The sequence below is a fragment of the Balaenoptera borealis genome, assembly GCF_965194805.1.
Source record: "Balaenoptera borealis genome assembly, chromosome: 9".
NCBI classification, from domain to species: domain Eukaryota; kingdom Metazoa; phylum Chordata; class Mammalia; order Artiodactyla; family Balaenopteridae; genus Balaenoptera; species Balaenoptera borealis.
This window is the reverse complement of record NC_138873.1, coordinates 38,454,852-38,479,576: the sequence shown is the minus strand read 5'-3', so window position 1 is coordinate 38,479,576 and position 24,725 is coordinate 38,454,852. Positions and strand designations below refer to the sequence as shown.

Sequence of the window (24,725 nt, the reverse complement as noted above, 5' to 3'; positions counted from 1 at the left end):
ATGACAGAAGCTGTGAAGGGGAGTTCTCCAACCTCAAGCACCTTATGCAGCCAAGCTCTTGGATGCCAAGAAATTATTCAGGTGACACACCTGATTTACTAGACCTGTTATCATTCATGGTACTAAATAATGAGAAGATCTGTGTTATCCAAAAGAAAGGTGGTACTACATAGGTGGAGGGAATTACAAAAGAATAAAAAGAACAACAACCAGCTTTATTGGGTGGGCTTTTAGAAGGCCGTTGAACAGCGTAAAGAAGAAGGGGGAAGTTGACAGAATCCCTACCCAAAAACTCATAACATATTGTCATCTTTTGGGAGCTAAGAGAGCATCTTCAAAGCTAAATTTGACCCTTGCTCCTCAAAAAAGGTCCCTTCAAATTCACTCCATATATTGCAGCTTGGATAAATTCAGATTTGCCTATTTCAGGATCAAATAAGGTATAGCAATGTCTGCCTGTTACCAGGTTTTAACTGGACATGGTTAGTATTGCTTGAGTCCTTCTTGGTAATAAATAATAAGCAACAACAATTACCTTTTTGGTAGTAAATATTAAGATGGTAGCAAGAGATCACTACTTTAAATAAGAAAATGGTTGAAACTAGAGTATTGATTCCCATTAACTCTTTTTTTAAACAGCCCTATCTAACTTAATAAATAAGACAGTCTGTTCATGGGACCAACATGGAGACAGACAGACTAACAGGGATTAAATAAAGAATTCCCCTTTGGATGAGATCGTGAGAAGAAAGAAGTTAAAAGATTTACACATGCTTGTGTCCCAGGCATTACTCATCAAATGCTTTTTCTGCATGTATTAAGATGATCATATGATTTTTATCTTTTCTTTTATTAATGTAGTGGTTGTTGAGCCATCCTTGCATCCAAGGGATGAATACCACTTGATCATGGTGTATGTATCTTAATTTATTGTCAAATTCAGTTTGCTAATGTTTTGTTGAGAATTTTTGCATCTGTGTTCATCAAGGACATTAGCCTACAGCTTTTGTTTCTGGTAGTGTTCTTATCTGGTTTTGGTATCAGGCTAATGCAGGCCTCAAGAAATGAATTTGAAAGTGGTCCCTCTTCTTCAATTTGTTTGGAAGAGTTTGAGAAGGACTGGTGTTAATTTTTCTTTAAATGTTGGGTAGACTTGACCAGTGAAACCACCTGGTCCTGGGATAGAAAAAATTTAATGTAATCAGCAAGTGGATCTGAGTAGTGCAGGGAGAAGATTGTAATGTATGCTAGCGGTGCTATTGGTACCCTGCCCAAATACCCCTTAAGGTGAGGAGTACATCTTCCCTAGCTTATGTGAGTGTTGGCAAATATCAACTCACACCTGCTCCCCTATCTGGAGAATTTCCCTCAGCCAAACGGAAGCCAGTTTGACTGGGAGGCTACATGCCAGCCCCATCCATCTCCCTGAGGTAGAACCTGGCCAAAGACTGTCAATCGACTGCTCTGCCCGCCTCTAGCTGGACTAAGTCTACAGTACCTTTCCCGAAAAACTTCACAGTGATATCACACTAGGCACTCTCCAGACCCAGTTCTTTTCCCCGCACCATATCCTGCTTCCCTCACTTTCTCCTGAGAGCGTTCCCACAATAAACACATGTGCAAGAATCCCTGTATCAAGCTTTGCTTCTAGGCAACCTGACCTGTAAGGCTTGGGAACAAAATTAACATAATAGGAGTCTGAGCAAACGAGGAACCAAAGGAGCAGAGTGAAGGCAGGCGGACGGAAGGCGAATTTTCTCTACTCAATAATTTTCCAGGGGTTTACACTAAAGAGAGTCAGTGCCCCTGGACATATATACAACAAAAGTATACAAAAGTTACTTTAGAAATGAGTGAATTATAAACACAGAAATAAACTACTGTAAAAGTAACATAGGCAGGTGGAGCGCCCGGGGGCCCCAGGCGGCGCGGAGAAGGAAGGCGGCCCCACCCGGGCCGCCGACCTGGCCCTCGGCCCGCGGCCCCGCGCACCCCGGCCCCGGGCCCGGCCGCCACCGCCCTAGCCCGGCCGCTGGTGCCCAAGTTCACAGAAGGCGCTGCTGCTGGAGCTCGAGGGACTGCAAGAGGAGCCAGTGGAGGGCTTCCGGGTGACCCTGCTGGACGGGGACGACCGGTACAACTGGGAGGTGGCCACCTGCGGGCCTCCCAACACCTACGACGAGGGCGGCTACTTCCAGGCGCGCCTCAAGAGCCCCATCGACTTCCTTACTCCCTCCGGCCTTTCGGTTCCTGAGCAAGATATGGCACCCCAACATCTAGAGACTGGGGACTGTGCATCTCCATGCTCCGTCACTCAGTTTGTGACACCCCGGCGCCGTGAGCTGCCCTCGGCGCGGTGGGACCCCACCCAGAACGTCAGGACCATCCTCCTCGGCGCCACCTCCCTCCTCCACCGACGCAGCACCTCACCGGCCAACGTGGATGCCTCCGTGATGCGCAGGAAGCAGGAAGCGGGAAGCGAGCGAAGGCAGGACCGGGAGCACGCGGACATCACCCGCAAGCAGGTCCTGGGGACCGAGGCGGAGGCGGAGCGGCGCGGCGTGCAGGTGCCCACGACTGGCCGAGTCCCGCGTGACGACCGAGGCCCCGGCGCCCACCAGGTCTCAGAGCTCTTGCACAGGACGACGAGTACGAGGGAAGACGGCGAGGCCGAGGCCGACGGCTGCTTCCGGCACGACGAGGACGACCCGAGCAACGAGGGGTCCTGACACCGCGTCCCCACGTATAGCCTCACAGATTTTACCTCAAAAAAAAAAAAAAAAGGTAATATAAATATCTTAGTCATATTAAATAATTTATGCCTCAGAATGCTGTTGCGAAATCTTAGAGCAATCTCTTACGGTCACCAGCTACTGCTTAGCGATTTTCACAGTTTCTGTGAGTCGTTGGTTTAAAACCTCTGGATTAAACCCATGCAAGGCCCCGCTCTCACATGTATATTCTCTACAAAAGGATATACCCCTCAGTTCTTTCGCACACATTCTCAATAAACTACGTGTATTTAGAAATCGTTTACAGACAGGTTTTCATGCATCTATTTTTTGAACTATAAATTTTACAATTGATTGTAGCAAGTTGTGATGGTTAAGTTTACATGTCAACTTGGCTGGGCTGGGCTATAGTACCCAGTTATTCAGTTAAAAACTAAATTAGGTGTTGCTGTGAAGACATTTTGTAAATGTGGGTAAGATCTGCAATTAGTTAACTTTAAATAAAGAAGATTATCCTCAATAATCTGGGTGGGCCTGATCCAATCAGTTGAAAGACCGTAAGAGCAAAACTGAAATCTCCCTAAGGAAGAAGAAATTGTCACGAGACTGTAGTTTCCAGCCTGTGAGCTGGCCTTACAGATTTCGAACTTTCCAGCCCCTGCAATCATATGAGCCAAATGCTTGAAATAAATCGCTATATGTATATGTGTGTGTGTGTGTGTGTGTGTTGGTTCTGCTTCTACTTGTTTTGTATTATTGGTTCTATTTCTTGGAGCAAACTGACTGATACAGAAGTTAATTTTTTCTATAGTAATATTTGGTCTAGAAGCAACTAACATAGTAATAGCCTCTCTCATTAGTTCAGTGCCTTGAGAACTGATTTATAGAACACATCTGCAAATGCTTGTCTGCCAAACATCAATTAGTCCAGAAGACAGCAGAGAATCTAATCTTCGTTTTTAGATAAGTGGTTCAAATATGTTGTCCTGCTGATATATCATTGACTGTATTAAATCTGGAACATTGTCTCTGGTTCTCCTGTTTTTAGTACTTATCTCTAGATTTGTCTGTTCCTCCGGAAGCTATTGATAATTACAATCTATATTTTGAATCAGTTGTTTTAACTCCATACTGCAAGTCACATATCCACCTTTCAGACACAAGACTTACCTACTGGCCACAGCCCAATATTTATCCCATGACACAGCCTGATAACTCCACTAGATCTGGCATTTTCTGATCGACCCCATCTAACAGCCTTCCATGCCTTGGTCTTATACTATGTCACAATTAATTAGTTACATATTGAATAAAATGCTGGTACTGTCAACTAACTCTTATTCAACATGGATTTGTGGTGTTTGTGTATCATAGTATTGTATAAATAAAAAGACCTGTTTGAGAGTCTTTAAAGGAGGTATTCTAAGTTTATCAATTTTACAATTATTATAATGAAGTAAAATATACATAATGGTAACACTACCATTTAGTGTTTTAATTTAATAGATTAAGTTTAGTTTCAGAAAGCACTCAATTTAAAGTATGTTAGAGATACCACTGTTAACAGCATTGATTTTAGGACTGTAGGTATGTGCTCCATTTGATAGACTGTGAGGTGTTGGATAATTTGCAATGTTATTGTAACCCAATTAAAATAATGAATCATTAGATTCTATAGCCAATATACAGGACTAGAGAATGAACACTCCAGAATCCTGGCTTCATTCCCAGCTCAGTCAATATCTATTACAAATGAATAATCTCACCTGCCTATTTCATTTTCTCCATCTATAAATCACAAATGCTTAGAGTTACCAAGTTAAGCCTTCAGAGCAAGTTGTAAAGATTAATAAGTTAATGGTTGTAAAGCTGTAAATCCTCAATCATAAATTATTATGCAAGGGTTCTGATTATATAGTTACTGTTTAAGTAAACAACATAAAATCATATTTAATCTTGAAATAACTGAGCAGATAGAACTGCTGATATAATACACACACGCAGTGGCTAGCTTTTTATTTGCATATTTCCAAGATATATTTGAAAGACATAAAAAGGCAATGATTTGCATATGCTAGCACAAAGGTGGAAATGAGAGTAAATTCATCATTTGAAAGTTTGAGGTCATTATCTGATGTAAGAAAGTTGTTATCTGACATAAGTCAAAATCAAATACAGAATTTAGCAGTTGGCTACAGGACTAATGCTTTAAACTATCTACCAATAGTCCCATAAAAATTTTACTTCTCTCAGAAAAATGTATCCTCAGTTCTGTGAAAAACTTCAACAGTTCTTCAAACCCATACCTTTTACATTCAGGTTCCCAAATATAAAATCCTTGGCTTCTTTCACTTCAGGCCTTGGACCAGCATGTCTCTATAAAGTCTATCATTTTCTTTCTCAAAATTAATTTAATTGGATAATATTTAGTGATATGGGATGAGGGATAATTTGATTAACGTACATAAAGTTCTAAAGTTTAAAAAAAAGCATGGTCTTTAAAAGTATAAGAAAGGAAGAAATCTTTGAGAAGCAATTTGTGAGAAATGTTATACTAATTGCACTAAAAGATTTGGATAAAATAAATGTTCATAAGAGAGCACTTTTTTTATAATAGTGAAAAGTTGCAATAAACCCAAATAGGTGACAAAAGAGTAAAAATGAATGACGTTTTGTGCATATAAAAATTGCTGTGCAGCTATTAAGTTGCTTATTTTTTACATTGTAATTCTATAAAATGCTTAAATATGTTACTATGTAAAAAGTATGGATACAAAACTATAATACAGGATATTCCATAATTTTAAAAAATATTTATGATATAGAAGAGTGACTGTGAGGAAATACACCAAAAATGGCAGTGAAATTATCAAAAGTTTTTATTTTCTTTTTTATTCAATTTAGATTTTTCTCAATTTTATTTTTCAGTCTTCATTTCCTTAACATCTTGAGGAAAATTCATCAATTTGTGAGGTGCACAAGTTAATCAAAACTTCTGCTTTATTTTTATGATGCCATTTTGACAATCAATTTATCTATTTTCATTTGAAATGATGTCTTTAGCACTTTATTCGCTTAAAACTTTTAAATACCTCTCTCTTCTGTGCTTCAAGGAGCATGAGAATTTTCTAAAATCATCAAAAGTAAAATTGAATGTAAAAATGAGCTATTTTTAATCTATGACATCTTGCTCCTCTGTTCTCTAACAACTTATAAAATAAATTATTCCAGAAATGTGTATTGACCTCCTACTATATTCCAGTTGCTGTATATCAAAACTAAATTCTCTAGATTTTTGGTTGACTTTGATTTAAAATATATTTGAGAATTTATTGTGGTAGTCTTTGTAATTTGTTCTAATGTCTTTAATCTGCAATGGCAGATACTTAGATTGGCTTTCTCAGCCTTTATTTCACCCATCTTCTATTTGAAGAGGTTGGAAAGCTAAAAGTTATATTTCCCAGACTTTCACGTAACTCAATTACTACTAAATAGATGCACTTCCACAAAAACTGGAAAGTGCAAATGAGGCGGAGGTAATCCTGTGATTTCTGGCTCTCATCACCTGTTAGGAAGGCCATGCTTTCCTTTGTTCCATTGTTCTTTTTCAAGAAACAGTAGCAGTAGCAGTGACTTGACCTAACCCTCTAATCCGTAGTTTCCAGGTTCAGGTGTTGTCTATTCTCTAATTCCCTTGTGTCTAGAGACTGTTGTGAGGGTGACCACAACTTCAGACCTAGACTGGTACAACTGATGGTGACGTCAAACATGGTAGCTCCCTAGTGGGTCAGTTTTGTATTGTTCTTGGAGCCATTCCAAGAGCCTCAGCCTAGGAACTGCTGGTTTACCCCATCCAACAATTTTGCAAGCACTTAAATCTCTGTATTTTATAATAATACATCATGTTTAAATATCTAGAGTGGTTCAACATTAAACCCTGCCTGATTATTTTCTTTAGCTGTTGTACCAGTAATACTCACTGAAATATATAATAACAGAATTATAAACAAAACAAAACAAAAACACTTTTAAAAAATTTCCTCTCCCTCTTCATGGGTAAAGATCTTTACTTATTAAAATGTCTACTTAAGGTATATTTTCAGTCTCTAATTTTAAATAGGAAGGTAGATAGATAAATAGATAGAATACAATCTCCTGTAGCACGAGTATAACAATCCTAAAAGCACCAAGCTTCATGCAAGCAGTTTCATAATTCAAAATTCTGCCCTATGATATGTCAGTGTTCAGTCCCATTGAAAAAATCTGGACTTTCTCCAGTCTGGTTGCTGAATTGTCTACTAAAATATTTTAGCATCAGCAAGTGCCTATTAAAAACATCTTACATTAATATGGTCCATTCATCATAGTAAAACAGTGCTGATACATTGCCATCAACTAAACCCCATCCTTTATTCAGAGTTCTTCAGCTTTTCCCTAATTTCCTTTTTCTGCTTTAGGTTTCCATCCAGGATTCCACATTGCATTTAGTCATCATGTCTCTTTTTGCTTTTCTTGGTTGTGAAAGTTTATCGGACTTTGATTTTAATGAACTTGATAGTTTTAAAGGTTACTGGTCAGGTATATTGTATAATGTCCTTCACGTGATGTCTGTATAATGTTTTTCTCATGGTTAGACTGGGATTATGGATTTTGGGGAGGAAGATCACAGAGGTAAAGTGCCATTATCATCACAGAGTATCAACATGACTTCTCACTGTTGATGTTAACCTAGATCACGTGGCTGATAATATTTGTCAGGTTTCTCCACTGCTAAGTTACTTTTTCTTTCTCCCTTTAGAAGTAAGTCAGTATGCACAGTCCAGATCTTAAGGAGTGGACAGTTGTGCTAAGTACAGTAAGTCTACACAAATTAATTGGAATTCTTCTGTAGGGGTAGATGTGTCTATTCTCCCCCATTCATTTATTAATTCATTTATTTATATCATTATGGATATTTATTTCATACTTTGGGTTATAATTCAATACTACTTTATTTATTTTGTTGCTAACAATTTTTCAGCTGTGGCCATTGGGAGCTCCTTCAGTTGGCTTCTGTGTCTTTTAGACATATCCCCATTAATGTAGCTTTTTTTCTCCAAGTACTTCCTTACTTTCTGACACCAGTAGATGCCCCAGGTGCATTTTTTATGTTTCCTGCACCAGTCCTAGAACCAGTTACCTCTCCAAGGATGCATAATTTCTTCAACTGGAGCATGGTATTAGAAACCAAAATCTGGGCACTGGGTTTTCTTATGTTAGGGTGTTGTTGCTTCTAGGCCCTTTCAGATGAAATATATGTATGTATACTAACCTGTGTACATACACATGTCTATATATATTTATATAGATAACCATCTCTATCTATATTAAGCTAAGCATGAGTTTATACTGATATCTCTCACCCAAATCCATTATCAAATGGCTAATTTTAGCTTCCTCACTTGCTTATCTGTAACCTCCCAACCCAATAGTGAGAAACTTGGCTTCCACTATCTGCCACCCATTTACTTAATTGTTCAATTCCAGCATATGCAAATAATTATTTCAGAATTGTTAACTCATACTCCCCACGGGAAACAAATTTATCAGGTAGTGTACAGTCGCATCACAGTTCATTTTGCCTTTAGCCATGAAGTCTTCACTTATTTCCAAAGTTGCTTAAGTCAACCCCTTATTCTCCCACCCTCTTCAGTGAGATTGGTTTATTCATTTGTGATACCGTTACATTATTTTTGTCACATTCTGCATTACATCCTGAGATCCTCCAACCTCCTAAATGATTTTTAAAATTTGATACATAAGGTTTGCTCTTTATGTTGTAAAGTTCTATGTATTTTAATACTACAGTCTTATGTCTTGTATTCACCATTACAGTGTCATGCTGAATAATTTTGCACCTAAAAATACTCTGGGCATTACCTGCTGACGTCATCCTATCCTCTGCCAAACCTCTAACATCCACTTGTCTCTTTACAATCTCTGTATTTTTACCTTTTCCAGAATGTCATATAATTGGGATTATACAGTATGTAGCTTTTTTAGAGTGGCTTCATTCATATCACAATTAGATACTCTTTTTTGCAGTAGATGTCTAGTTATTCCAGTACCATTTGTTGAAAGACTGTCCTTTCTCCATTGAATTACCTTTGCTCCTTTGTCAAAGATCCGTTGGCTATCTCTGCATGGTTCTATTTCTGAACTCTATTTTTATTTCTTTTCATATCAATTATACTTTTTTTTAAAAAGTTTATAGTGGTTGTTCTAGAGTTTACAATATACATGTTTAACTAATCTAATTCTACCTTCGAAGAACTCTATACCAGAGGGTTCTCAATTGCAGAGTATACTTAATGGCTCCCTCTCATCCTGTATGATATTGTTTTCTTTCATTTCACTTATCAATCTGTCTTTATCACAAAGTAAGTTGCTACTATTTTTAGCAACTACTATTTAAGCAGTTATTTTTAGATCAATTAATAGTAAGAAATATAAATATATTTTTTTGATTTATTTCTTCTCCTATATTATTTTCTTTCTGCTTGAAAAACTTTAACATTTTGTACAGGACAGGTCTGCTGGTGATGAGTTACTTCAGTTTTTGTTTGTGTGAGAAGACTGTTTCTTCACAATTTTGAAGGATAAGTTCATTGGATATGAAATTCCAGGTTGGTGAATTTTTTTCTCTCAGCACTTTAAATATTCCACTGTGCTTTATTCTTGTTTAAACAGTTTCTGATACAAAGTCTGCTGTAATTACTACTGTTATTCCTCTATAGGTAAGATGTTTTCCTTTGGCTTTCTTCAAAAATTACCTTTATCTTTGGTTTTCTGAAGTTTTCATATGATATGCATAGGCTTATATTATCTTTGAATCAGTCGCATCCTGCGGTACTGGGGTTAGGACTTCAACATATACATTTGGTTGAGGACACAATTCAGCCTTTAACTTTCCTCTTGACTTTGGTTTTCCCTACATACCACCAGAGACAGTTTGTGCCTTGCAGCTTGTTCAGCTGCAATCCACTGTTACTAGACTAGACCCTATTGGTGTGTGGTAAGGTGTGGAAGAGGAACAGTGTTCTATAATCTTCTGATCAAGCCTCAGTCTTTTAATGAGTCTCTGTCTCTGGTCTGTGACCATCACAAGTATTTCTTCTTATGTAGCTCCCTCCTCTTTCGATGAAATGGGAAAGCTAGAGAGGGCTGAAATGAGAGGAATACCCCGTTCCCATGGCTCCTTAAAAGGAAGGCTCCAAAAAAATCATTTCCCCCAAGAGAGCAGAACTCTGTTACAGAAAAAAACATGGGTCTATTTCACAAAGGTTATTCTTCCTCTACCTCTGCTGGAACTAAGAGGGGATATTCCTCTGACTTTCACTGTGAATAACTGGTGGGGTTTTTTGGAGTTAAAGTCTACGAATATATGAAGGCCCCGCCCCTGCCACCAAGACTGGGGCTCCAGGAGTTTCTTGCTCTCACACTAATCCATACTCAGCTTCAAGCAATTTGTCAGCATTACCATTTCAGAGTTTCTACATGTTTATAGCTCTAGCCACTTCTGTCCAGATAAGCAGATTCCAGCTGTGATTCTCTGGATTTGCCCTTCTCTCCAGATTTTGGGTTAGTGTCCTGTAACCTCAATCCTTTGATGGGTTTAAGAAAAATCAATTTCAGTGTGTCTGGCTTTTTCTTGTTATAAAGACAGAACTGATGATTTCTGAACACCTTACATGTTAAAACAGAAACGAAATCCCCTAATTAACTTTTTATTTACAATTCAGAGGTCACTTATCAGTCTTCATCTTCCTTAATATCTCTGGGGCTTTCCTTAGATGATCGTTTCCTCTTCCATTGCCAGTGTATAAACTATTCCCAGTCTGGGATAAGAAGCTTGTACCAGAATGTAAATCTACTACATCAGTAAGCACATGTTTAGCTCAGCTGACATTTTTTTTTTTTTTTTAATAGCAAGACTTCCTTGACGTAGAGGCAGAGTGTTGTTGCACATTCTCGCACAAGTCCTCTGCCCTGTCATGGACTGGTCACAATCAGTTTGTTGACTAGCCACTTAAAGTAGAACTACTCAGTCTGATATACAGGCATATATTTTCTGCTACTACCTGCATTATGGAAAATATGAAACATGAATTCCCAGTTTATACTTCTCTCTTGACATCTTTGTTCTCTGATTCTGACATATAGGTTACCTCCCAAGCCGTATACATAGGCCTGAGAATGGTGATACTGTTCCAGTGCCAATATTCATCATTCTTTTGATATGTATCCTAGGATAATACATTTCTCAAACAACTTAATTGCCAAAATGGACATTTTTCCTGTGTCTGAATGGGAAATTCTTTATATTTTATTGATAGGACTCAATGTTATATCCTATATATTTAATATATAGTGTGTAAGTGAAGTTGTATGTTTTATCAATAGTCAAAATATATGTTGAATTTAGGTCACTTAAAATTTATAAAATTGTAAGCTCATGGCTTCATTAACATTTATGAAGTATTATTAGTAAATGTTAGTAGTCAATTATTCTTCTTGCCTTTATAACCTAAGAATTTTATTATTATTTCAAACAGTTTCAATATTCTAGAGCATTGTTTTTATAATGCCATTATATATTGCTAAAAACAATATAAGCAACCAAGTAAGTAAAAATATTCTAACCTTCCAAACTAAAAATGTCTGACAGAGTCTGGAATATTTCCCAGAAAGAATCCATTGAATGCAGGTTACCATGGTGATTAGCAAAAATGTGGAATGAAGTTCATTTCATGATAATTGCTACATATTTGCAGCTGAAGTGCATCTTTCAGTTTCAGTCACAGACTTTGAGACCGTAATAATAGCTCTAGAATCTGAGTTGTATATTTAAACCTGTAATATTGTGCAGGGACATATCTAATTCTATGGAGATTCTTTTTCTGTGGTGACCAACATGGTAATTTTGAAAAGCTTATCCCTATTTATTGGGATTTCTGTGTATAGTTAATTGAGATTATGTTTGATTGATTCTTAAAAAACAGGATTTATAATGTCCCCAAGTCAATTTAAAGATAAAAGGAAAGTGTTTTATTTTAAAATCCACCCCTTTAGGAAGAAAGCTGAATTTATTTTTTGAGGCAGCTGAATGCTCCTGCTTTGTAATTATTTCTGAAGAAGTTCGTGGTCTAATGCCAACTTTTGTGAATTAATAATAAGTTTTGAAAAATGTTGTCAAAATCAGAAAGTTGCTGCTTTGAAAGCTATTTTAACTCATTGGGGCCAAGTGAAAATTAAATATAAAGTGTAACAAATTGCTAAGGGATCTGTATGTGATATTGTAAGTATATAAATAAACCCAGTCAAAGATTCTTAATAATAGTTGCAGAATAGCTATGTCAAATTTACTTCGTTGTATGCTACCATTTCAAGTCCATGAAATGTTTTTATTTTAAAATATCTGTTTTTTTCTTAATTCTTACAAAAACCCTCTGAATAAAAATAATATTAAAAAAATAATAACGTTCATTGAGGACTTACTATGTCACAAACACAATTATACATACACTAACTCATTTAGTCCTCACAGTAATACTAAGAAGTAGATTATTATTCTTATCTTCATTTTATGGATGATGAAACCAAGGCACAGAGAAATGAAGCAATTTAGCTGATGTCACACAGTTAGGGCGGAATCAGATTCAGAGGTGGTGACTCTAATATCCACACTCTTAACTATATAATGCTATACTGCTGATCTGAAGTATTTTTATTCTCAATTTATGGAACCAAAATTAAAGGCTCAAAGAAGTCAAGTACCACCAATGTTACATAGTTATCAAATGGCAGAAATGGAGCAAGACTTTGTTTTCTGATTCTAAATCTAGGAAGCACTCCATCACAGCTCATGGTCTTCTTCGACTTGAATGTAAAATTAGTGTCCTCTACCTGGCTAGTCGGGAAGTAAAACTGGCTAGTTCTAACTGCTTGTTACAGTTATAGCCTTCAGACTGGACTCGCCTGTGTCATACGTTTATCATATTTGTCCTTTCCAAATACCAAATATATATTATAATACACAAAATATAGCATTTATTATTTTTATTCATGTGCCAGGAGACTAAAGGGAGCCATTGTTACCTGCTATATTGTTATAGATCACTGATATATGATCAGTGATTATATATGGTATTAGTTATGTATCACTGACATATAAAGATTAAAACCCCAAATGAGCAGCTTGCCATTATTATCAACTAGTTCAACACTTAGCATTTCTTTTTTTAAAATTTTGTTTGAAACTAAAAGGAATGACTTTTCACTATTGAGAAACCTATGGAAGTCAGCCTTTACATGTTATAGGAAATTTTCTGTCTGATTACAATAGTCCTTTTAAAATTAAGAAAAAATGAAAGGAAAGTGTAACATTGCATAGCTTCAGAGGGCTGAGAAATTAACTTTTTCATGTGATTAGCAGAAGGAGGAAGGAAGAATATTAGAATACCTTAATTTGGTCTCTAATAAATAACTCAGAAGTAACCTTACCCATGAAGTGGTTCAAAAGTCTGGCATTGTATGTGTGTGTGTGTTTCTGTATGTGTGTGTGTCTGCATGTGTAAAATAGGAGCAACTGAAACTGATGTCCAAATTTTAAAACATCAAAACAAACAAACCAAAAAAGCCTATATATCATCCCAATCTAGTAGAACGGTCTACTCCAGAAAGATACAGTGGTTCTGACTGGGAAAGAAAAGCAGTTATAGGGGTCATAGGTGAACCAGAGGAACTGAGCAGCTGGCTTGTGACTCTAGCAGACATATTTAATAGAAATACTTTAAATACATTTTCGTGTTGTTTTAAATTTTAGGTTTAAGTCAATAATAATCATACATAACTAATAATTTTTGATTCTGCAGTGTATTTCATGGCATTAAAATAACAGAACACCATTAAAATGGCCTTCCTTACAGGGATGGCTTATCCCGCATTTATTTAAGGGTAATTTGTTTACTCTGTGCTCATGATTAGATTAGTATATATCCTAGCGGCATAATTATTTAGCCATATTTAAGAAGAAAATTAGTGTATTAGAACAAAATGTAATAAATGCCTTTTTACTGATATTAAATATATTTATAAAATTTAATTACAGCAACATGCATAATAGTGAATTTGATAACTCAAATACTAAGATTCAGAATCCTTAATCTCACAGTGAAATAATTGCAAATGGGAACTCTTTTTAGTACTTACATAGTAAATACTTTACTTTTGAGAGTGCTGTGATTGTCTTATCATTAGTGAAGTAATAGGCTAGCCAGTTACTAAGTGTCAAAGTCTATGAAACATTTTACAAATTAGTCCTCACTGATATGTAAGTATTAAAACTCCCAAATGAGCAATTTGTCATTTTTAACAACTAGTTCTTTACTTAGCATTTTGGTTTTTTTTAAAAATTTTGGTTGCTTATGCCCATACAATCCTTACACGGTATTGCAATTAGTTAAATTATGAAGATTCTTCAGAAAGGAGTGATTAGTATGAAAATGTTTCTGCTTTTATCCTTCCCATTTAGCAAGAATATATTGATTCCTTATGGTTTGGGAAGTATGGGATACACTTACCATTGTCTGAGAAAATAATATAGACTATTGTGACTCCTCAAATTTGCCAATGAGATTTTAATATATAATATTCCCTATAAAACACGTTAAAATGCAATTGAACATGTTAATGGAATGACTTCAAATGTTTAACTGATTCAATAAATACAGGACAGAAATTATAATGTTATTATTAAGGTTAATTTCACTACTAAAAATAAGCACTACTATATGCCTCATTATATTATTAGCATATCTAGATGAAGTTACAAAATTTTTTTTCACAGCCCAAGATTTACTGCTGATGTCGCAGATAATAAAGTACTACAAATCCACGTCAGACTGTGGATAGTGGGAGGTCTCCAGGCGCACCCATTAGCTGTATGAGTCATTCCCATGCACCCATCTCACAAAACTGTGATTCAAATCTGTGCCTCATCAAAATCACAAGTGAGTACATATCACTGGCCTACTATTCACAGGAATAGAAACTCTAAGTGGTAAACTGTCATATGCCAAATATATGTTTGTAATTGAGACAGTTCCAGCAGAAAAATGATATCTTTTCTGAGCATAAATAATTTAGTTGGCAGAAAGAAGAATTTCATGAAGCACTCAAAACAAACAGAATCTGAATTACTACAAAAATATAGTACACATTAAATGGTTCTATTTCTCCTATAAGAGTTTTCTTAAAAATCACCTCCTCTGTTAAGTGTCCCTGACTTCTCTAAACAAATTAACCACTTCTTCCAGTCTGAATATGTTTATTTAGCATTTCTCAGTATCTGTTTCATATTTTTTTTCTTATTGTGTCTACCCTCAGCTAGAACTTGAGAATGTCAGACAACACTGAAATGTCATATTCATGTTTGTATTTCCTAGCACATTGCCTGAAATATATCACTGTCTATCAGATTAAGTCATTCACTGGAAGCTCTACTAGGCATGGGTTACTGGGCACGAATAATTGTCCTGTCCCTATTTGGTCCAAGAAGATACTTAATCAGGTGTTGTCTGTGGATTCAGAGTATGAATGGTAGCATTTAAGTACATTTATGTGAGATTTATCACATACTCTGGACACCGTGCACACAGATACACAGAGAGATGACATGTAGAAGTATTATGATCAGAAAGGTATATGTTGATGTGGCAGTAGAAGATTCCCTTCAAGAGGAGATACTGATAGTTTATCTTTGTTTTCTGGTTTCTCTTTAGATGAAAGGTTTGTGTGTTTATACTTTCACAAAAGACATGGTACTGTGACATATTTCATTATTCACTGTGTATTTATGTATTATATTTCATTTTCTGTCATGATTCAGTTACATTTTATCCCTTCTGCAACTTCCGTATGTCAAGTTGTGATAGCAGGAAGCATTTTGATTCTCCCTCGCCATGATCCAACCCCCTCTACCAGTAGCTTCTGATTGCTAGGAAGGAGTGATGATTTGGACCTATTGGGGCACACAGGTTAGACACACTCTCTACTACCAAGTCCTGGCACCAGATCCTTTATCACTAGAGGTTCATTTTCATGATTTAATGATATCTTCTAGTTTTTCAAAATAAAACTACTCATCAGGGAGGAATTCGTACTATGCAGGAATTGATCAGATCACTTCCTTTCTGGATTGAAGGAATCTTAGAACTTCCTCAAAGGACTTGTCACCAGAGGAGTGCATGACTGTTGCAGTACAGCCTTATCTTTCCTGTCCTCCTGTGCTGATTAACTGTGCCATTTGGTTATTTTTAAAGTATCATTAAGAAGAAGGGCTCCAAGTGATCCCTTTTCAGTATACTTTTCTTTTATAGTTATCATAGCAAGTAGCATAGTGTTACACTAATTGAAAAAATTTGATAATTACCTTTTCATCAATTAATGAAATATTTGCCCTCTTTCAAATATCAAAGGATTTTCCCTAAAATTTTTATTGTAACAGACACGTAACTCTGAGATGATTTTTTGTTAAGAAAGTGCTTTCATTTTAAACTCCAGAATTTTGACGCTTCATTTACCAACTATTCAGAAATCCTGCTGAGTTGGCACTTGCTTGGCAGCCTAGATGCAGTGGCACTATTGTAGAACCACTTAGCTAATTTAGAGAGTTGTACAGTCTAATTCAACATGATATTTAAACAATATAGAGGCTTTTCAGAAAAGGAAAATATGAAGATCTGAATTTGTGTCACACCAAATTATACTAAATATTGATATAATGCCACACAAACAGGAAGACTTTTGCCGTTTTTCTTGTAAACCCTCATGAGAATCAGCATATCTGTCATTTCTTTGAACTATTTTCAACTTATGTTCTTCTCGGCTATGAAATAATGACTAGTGAGCACATTCTGGTTCTAAAAGGGTTAAAATGTATTTGGTTATTTTCAGAAATACTTTCCTAAAGCCTTCATTTTCAAGATTGGTAGTAATAAGAAAAAAAGAATACATGCACTAACAACATAATTTTCATGGATGATAGAAATTGGGAGTGGGAAATCAATTTTGTACCACTATAAAATTTATAATATGTATGTAACTTTATGTTTGGTCTTATAAGTGTTTTGTCAATTATTGCTTCAGTAGGTCAAGAAGTTTGATATATACAAAGTTCTAGTGGCAAAGTATTTTAGATGGCCAATTAGCAGGAGGAGAAAAAATAACCAATTTTTCTTAATTGAAGCAATGTCTAAGTGAATTGTCTAGTTATTAAAGATAAAAATGTTATTTATGTTTATACCATTTAAAGTAGGGTGATGTCAAATTCATTCAATATACAAAAATATATTAAGTGTCTACTATGTACTGGGCACTGTTTTAGGTCTTGAGGAAACTGCAGTGAAAAAAACATTTAAAATTCCTATCTTTGTACTTATTTATATTCCTGGGAGGTAATACAAAATAAAGATAAATAAGTAAAATGGCTACCTTATAGAGAATAAACGAAGCAGAGAAAGGGAATGGCAATTAATTATAAAATAAGCTAGCCAGAATATATAGATGAGATTTTAGTTAAAATATTTATATATTTGTTGATATTCTGTATGATTTCTTCAAGTTCTTAGTGACCCAGCTGAGCTAGTACATAGGTCTCTTCATAAACTCTGTAAACTCCAAAGATGATTTTGAAACAGGATCTTTACTGTTTACCAGAGTCACCTTCATAAATATCTATGGAAACAGCTCAGGGCACAAAGAGTGTGGTTTTCCTGATCCCGGGGATGATGTTAGCCGCTAAAAAGATTGTGCATTTTTTATTCAGCAGAATCAAGAAAATTTGTCAAGACTGGTTGTGGGGATGGAGGTGGAGGTATGAAATATTTTCTTTTCTGATATATAGAGGTTAGAATTTGATACTTGTTTAACCATTGGATCCCATCAAAAGTTAATAATTTTCCATAAGCACTAAGATTAACCATGGATTTCTTTTGCATTTTGGAGCCTAGCTCAATAATGATGGAGTAACATTAGTGGAAAAAAAAAATCAGGGTTTTGAAATAGAAAACTTTATGAGATAATAAGAGATTTATAAGCTGAAAATGTAATAATAATGAGCTTAAAAAGATGAAAGAACAGAAAGATCAGTGCCATGATGCATATAACAGCAAAATCTTTGAGAACAAATTATTTTATAATTTAATCTTTTGCAAAAAGAAAAAAAAGATTCAGAAAACATTAAGTTTTTATTTATCATAAAAAACAAGTTTGTTTTAAATCTTAGTTTTATCCATTCCTTTTAATACTATTGGCAGAGAGAAAATCTAACTAAACTCTATGTGGAATGAGCTCTTACTCTGACATAAGTTATGAGTTAACCACAAATGATAACAATTATAGTTGACATTTATTGAAGGGATACCATGTGCTAGATATAATCACAGATGATCCTTACAGAAACCTTATAAGTATTGTTTTATTGATGAAGAAATTGAGGCTCAGCAAGATTGTTACTTCATCAAAACCAGACAGGTGGTAAATGACAGAGATAGGAATCAAAGTAGGTCTAGAGTTCATATTCCTAAACTACACAAGTCTGACTTTTCTAAGCAATATCCTTGAATAAACTGTTACAATAGAAAAAAAATTGAAATAAGCTCTAGAAGAGCAAAAATGGAAAGTAAGGAACCAGTTGGGAGACTATTTCGTGGTTAGACCAGTCAGGGATAAAAACAGTTTAGACCAGGGTGGTAGTAGGGAAGGCTGTGAAAATTGGTCAGGTGTAGAATACATTTTGAAGGTGGAGCCAATAGGATTTGCTGCTTAAGCGTAAGTGAGAGAAATATAAAAAGGAGAAAAGAGAGAGAAATGTAAGTCCAAAATAATATTTTTAAACTGAGATTAATAATGCAGTTCCCTGATATGAGAACACTTGGGAAGGAGCATATTTGGTAGAGGAGGATGGCCATCATGAGATGAAGATGGTTAAGTATCCAAATGGGTATGCCAAGAAGGCAGCTATATCTAAAAGTCTGGGGTTCTGGGGGATGTTCAGGCCTGGAGATATACGTTAGGGAATCAGTGACATTTAAAGCTGTAGGAGACATCTTAGAGGATGAATGTGAATGAGAATAATCTGAGAACAAAGCCTTAGGGACCACCTGAATTTAGAGGAGGAGAAAAAAGATCTCACTGAAGAGCCTGAGAAAAAGGGATCAATAAGGGAGAAGGAAGATCAGAGGATAACCTTGTCATGGGGCCTCTATACTGAAGGGATAGAAAGAAGATGCAAATGGGGAACAGTCCTCTTGCCCTTCAGTTGTCCTCATCAGCAACACTTACATTGTATATAGAACGTTTCTTGCACATTAAAGCAAGAAAGTATCCAAGGATCCGTTTAGAGAAAACATTTCACCTTTCTTTTTTTATTTAAATTTTTATTGAAACAATTGTAAAGTCTAATGCAGTTGTAAAAAATAATAGAGAGACATCCTGTACCTGTTACCATTTCTCCTCATGACGGTTGTCTTGCAAAACTAGTACAATATCACAACCAAGATATTGATATTATAACATCGATATAATCCACAAATTTTGTTCAGATTTCCCAGGTTTTACTTGTTGTACTCATTGTTCTCGCTCTCTGTGTATATTTCGCTCTGTACAATTTTATGAGTTTATATATCTACCACAAGAACCAAGATAAGAATAGCTCCATCACAAGGATCTTTTTATAACCATCACTAACCCCTGGTAATCAGTAATCTGTTCATTTCCAAAATTTTGTCACTTCAAAAGTGTTATATAAATGGAGTTGTACAATATGTATACATTTGTGATTGGATTTTTTTTTTTGCTCAGCATAATTCCCTGAAGATTCATCTAAGTTGCTGCATCTGTCAAGAGTTCATTCTATTTTATTGCTGACTAGGATGGATGTACCACCATATGTTTAACCATCTACCCATTGAGGGACATCTGACCTGTTTCCTGTTTTTAGCTATTATGAATAAAGCTACTATGAACACTGCATATAGGATTTTTTACAAAGGTAAGTTTTAACTTATCTGGAACAAGTGTTCAAGAGTATAATTATTGTGTCATGATAATTGCATGTTTAGTTTGTTGTGAAACTGCCAAACTGTTTTTCAGAGTGGGTGTACCATTTTACATTCCCATCAACAATGTATGAATGGTCCAGTTTCTTTGTCTCCTCACCAGCATTTATTGTTCTTGCTATTTTTTAATATTAGCCTGTCTGATAGATGTATAGTGAAATTGTGGTTTTAATTTGCATTTCCCTGATAACTAATGGAGGAGAATATCTTTTCATATGCTTTTTGTTGTCTTAGCCCATTCAGGGCTCCTGTAACAAAATACCATAGAATGGGTAGCTTAAGCAACAAACATTTATTTCTCATAGTTCTAGAGGCTGGGAAGTCCAAGATCAAGGTACTAGCAGATTCAGTGTCTAGTGAGGGCCCACTTCCTGTTCATAAGCAGCTGTCTTCCCTTTGGTGTATCCTCACATGGTAGAAGGGTTAGGGAGCTCTCTAGGGTCTCTTCTGTAAGGATATTAATCCTATTTATGTGGGCTCCACCCTCATGAGCCAATTACCTTGCAAAGACCCCACTTCTGAATACAATTACATTTGGGGAATAGGTTTCAACATATGAAATGTGGGGGGACATAGTTATTCAGTCTATAACATTTGTCAACTGTATGTCTTTTTTGGTGGCATGTTTGTTCATCTCCTTTGCTCATTTTCCAATTGGATTTATTATAATGTTGAGTTTTAAGAATTCTTTCTATATTCTAGATACTAGTCCTGTATCAGATACATCTTGAAAGTATCTTCTCCCAACCTGTAGTTTATCTTTTCATCCTCTTCACCCAGCCTTACAGAGAACAAAAGTTTTAATTTTGATGAGGTTCCATTTCTCAATTTTTTTAATGGATTTTTCATTTGGTGTCAATTCTAAAAACTCTTTGCTCAGTTCTAGGTGCAGAAGATTCTCCTCTCTTGTTCTTCTAAAAGTCTTATAGTTTATGTTTTACACTTAAGTCCATGATCAACATAGAATTAATTTTTGTATAAGGAGTGAGGTTTAGGTCAAGGATTTTTTTTTTTTTCGTTTTGCCTGTGGATGTTCAGTAGTTCCAGCATCATTTTGGGGGAAGCATATCCTTCCTCCACTGAATTGATTTTGCACCTTTGCAAAAAATTGATTGTGCATACTTATGTGGTTCTATTTCTGGGTTCTCTATTCTGTTCCATTGATCTATATGTTTATCTCTGCACTGTTTCTTTGCTGAGATTTTCCATTTGCTTTACGATAATATTGTAATTAATTCTTGAAGCATGGTCATGTTGATTGATTTAAAATCTTTGGCAAATAATTCCAACATCTGATTTATCTCAGTGTTTGTCATTTTGTTTTCTTTTCTAATTCAAGTTGTGATTTTCCTTGTTCTTGGAATGATGGGTGGATTTCACTTGCATCCTGGGTATTTATTATTTTAGGAAACTCTGGGTCCTAGTTAGATCTTTTATTGTTTCAGGCAAACACTTTTCTTTAGGTTTAGCATACAGGTCTTGGTCTACTTTTGTGGGCTGTGGTTCCAGTGACAAAGCCTTGACCATTTTATTTTGGTTTGCTTGGTTTATCTTGTGGCCTTGGGTTACCACTTGTTCCTGATGGTGCTGACTGTGGTTTAGGAAGGAATTTCCCTAGCTGGAGCTGCCTGTGGTCTCCTCGTGGGTGAGGGAAGTCTCAGATCTATTAAGGTGTGAGATATAAATATTTTCTTGACTCCTGGCAAAATGGGTCAGTATATAGTTCCCCAAGATTACAGGAATAGGAGCCACAAGTTCAGTCATATGGAAGAATCTTGCCCCTAGAAATACCTTCTTTCTTGTTTTCACTTCTTTTTTTTTTCATGTTTTATTTTTCTTCATTTTATTCTAGTTTTCTTGTGATTTTGCCACTGGAGTACTTAGGAAAGGACCTTTGGAGTACTTAGGAAAGGAAGCCCTGCTCCCTTTCCAACCTCCTCAACCCTCCTACCCACACAGAGCTCAGCCATTGTAGAGCTACTTTGACCGGTCACCACTTGCTCCTGTATAGACATTAAAGCAGAGGAGGGGACGTTTATGTGTATTTTAAAATTTTGCAATGGAGAGTTTATATTTCTAGTGCAGAATATAAAAAATAAGCACACACAAATAATCTAATTTCAGATATAGTAAGTGGTATCAGAAAGAATAAGACAATGGTATATACAGTGATTGGGGGTGTATATGTGGCTTAATCAGTAGACTTCCAGAAGGGCCTCAGAAATCCTATGGCCTGAGGTAGTTTTGAACTTGCTGAGTTTAAGGAATAGGAAAGAAGGTCAATGGGGCTTGAGTGTAACTTGCCTCACAGCCATGGTACAAAGCAACACTATTAATCAGTACATGCCTCTTTACCAGGGGTCAGGTTGGTTTATCTGACTTCAGCACACCAGCACCAACCTATTTCAGACCTGCTGAAATTAACCTTCAGAGCAGACCTTGTTACCACAATGGTTTTTTTGAAAGATGAGTGAATTTCAAGTGGCTTTTAAGAGGACCATACCACTTAGGTACAAATGAGAGTAAGCAGGGCTGTGAGACAAGGGAAATTTGTATTTTCAAAAGGACAAAAAACAAACAAACAAACAAAAACCCTTGGCATCCTAGAAAAACAAAATGATCCAAAGAACTGAAGGGATTGATAATAGAAATAAGATAAAAAACAAATTCAAAATTATTAAGAATAATCAATCATATTTAGAATGCTGTGTATCATGATAGATAGAGGCCACTCCTATCACTCCTATCTATAGATAGTAATCACTCCTTCCTAACATATTCTTGGAAACAGCATCCAGCCGTGGATCAGCTTTTTTATCTAGCGCTGTTTTAATTTGAGATTTAATAATAACTTAATGTATGACAAAGACATGATCAAAAATATATCATGAAAGTAATCATATTCTGCACTTCTGCATTCATTTAAAATAAAATTTTTCTGTGAATTCTTTATGTTCTTTATAACACTATAAGAGAGCTTGACCTATACGAGGAATAAAAAAGTGTAAGTTCATTTATTGCACAAACCTTCATTGAACACTAACTATATATTAAACACTGTGTTAATTTTGTATACTTAATCTAATTTAAGGTCCACAAAATGCTTTTTAGGTACATATTACTATTACTCACTTTCGTTTTCAGATGATGAAACTAACCAACCATTAAAAATGGCTGGGTAGGAATTTGAGTGCAAGTTATCTGAATCCAGAATCCATTCTTTATGACCAGGTAATATTTCCTCGTTCTATAATATTATTAGTTTCTGATCTCAAGGTATTCAAATTAATGGAGAAATCAGACAAATGAAAAATGACAGTACGTTATAAAAATATATATTCCATAGGGTGCTACAGAGGCATTTGGGAGGAGTAAGCTAGCTAAGAGAGGAACTTGTCAGAATGGATTCCTGAAGAAGAAAGTAGAGTAAGAATTGAGACTTGAACAGCAAATGGAAGTTCACCATAAGAAGATCAGGTTTGGAAAGGCATTTTAGGCAAGGAGATAAAAATATCTGTTATAAAAGTATGAACCTGAGAAAGAAAGCACTGGGGAAACGGAAATTTCTTAGGGGGAAGAGTAAGAGAGATAAAGATGATCACATTATAGATGGCTTCATATATCCTGTTACAGAATTGTTAAATGCTAGTGGCTGTTGGTAAACATTTATATTTTACAGCAATGTAGAAAATTAATTGAGAGAGAGAAACCATATGCACATGGAAAATAATAAGCAACTGCACTAAGATACTGGCAATTGGGATAGAGAAGTGAGAGAAGATTCAAGAACTCTTAGGAGGAAGAAGCATTTTGACTTAGAGAATTAACTGATGGAAACCCAAAACAGAAGGAGGATGTAGGATCAAAGAAGAGATTTTAAGAGAGCAAAACTTTTATACTTACATGCTAAAATGCAAGAAGTACTGAAAACACTCTGCTATGGAATTTGGCACACCTAAGCTCAAATCATGACTCCAGTTTCTAAATCATAAGATCATGTGCAAGATACTTAAATCCTACAAGCCAGGGTTTCTTTATCCCCTTTCTTAATGCCTTCCAGTCAGTTCCTGTGAGCTCTCACTTCTATTTCTTAAAAACAGTTTGAATCTGTAACTTATTAACCTTTCTGTCCCTTTATTACATCTTGCTTGAACTGCAGAATGCTCTTAACCGGTATTTTTGGCCTCTAATCTCTTGAAAAATAAAGAAAGATAACAATTTTATTTAAAGAACTCTGGCTTCAGTGTGGACAGTTTGTAAAGGGAGACAAGACTTTTCCAGGGAAACTAGTTGGGGTTACTAGAATATTCTAGAAGTGGCTTGATGATTCAGAAACCATTAGATTAGAGAGGAGGCCATAGAGGTGTGCAATGAGGATGGATTTGGAAGAGAGTTCTGGATGATATGGGAAGGGAGAGATGTGTGAGAGATTACTCCTCGATTTCTCATTTGAGCTGCTGAATGGAAAAGGACTAAGTGGGACAGGAAGTTGAGTTTGGTCTTGGATAAATTGATGGTGACATGACTTTCACCATGAGAGATTTAAGTGGATGTACAGAGAAAGCAATTGAGTCTGATTCTGAGTTAGAGCTATACATGTAGTGTCACGAGTATATAGGTACCTGTGAATTTATAGATGAGTATTAGATTGTCAAATAGTGAGTATAGAATGGGAATATCAACAGACTATGACATTTGAAATGCCGATATTAAAAAAAAAATTTATTGGTAGAAGTGCCAATATTTAATGGTAAATAGAAGAGGAGGAATCTGCAATAAAAAGTAGCTAGAAAGGAAGAAGGAAAACAAAGAGTATAGTGTCATGGTGGCTGCC

The 24,725-nt window shown here is 35.8% G+C and overlaps 1 pseudogene across 1 annotated transcript; it reads left to right on the top strand.

Annotated features, from left to right (window-relative positions):
• LOC309635208 (ubiquitin-conjugating enzyme E2 R1 pseudogene) lies at positions 1 to 24,424 on the top strand (annotated as a pseudogene). The gene is made up of 2 exons: positions 1 to 81; positions 1,898 to 24,424. The product of its transcript is annotated as a ubiquitin-conjugating enzyme E2 R1 pseudogene (transcript).
• Positions 24,425 to 24,725: the final 301 nt, after the last annotated feature.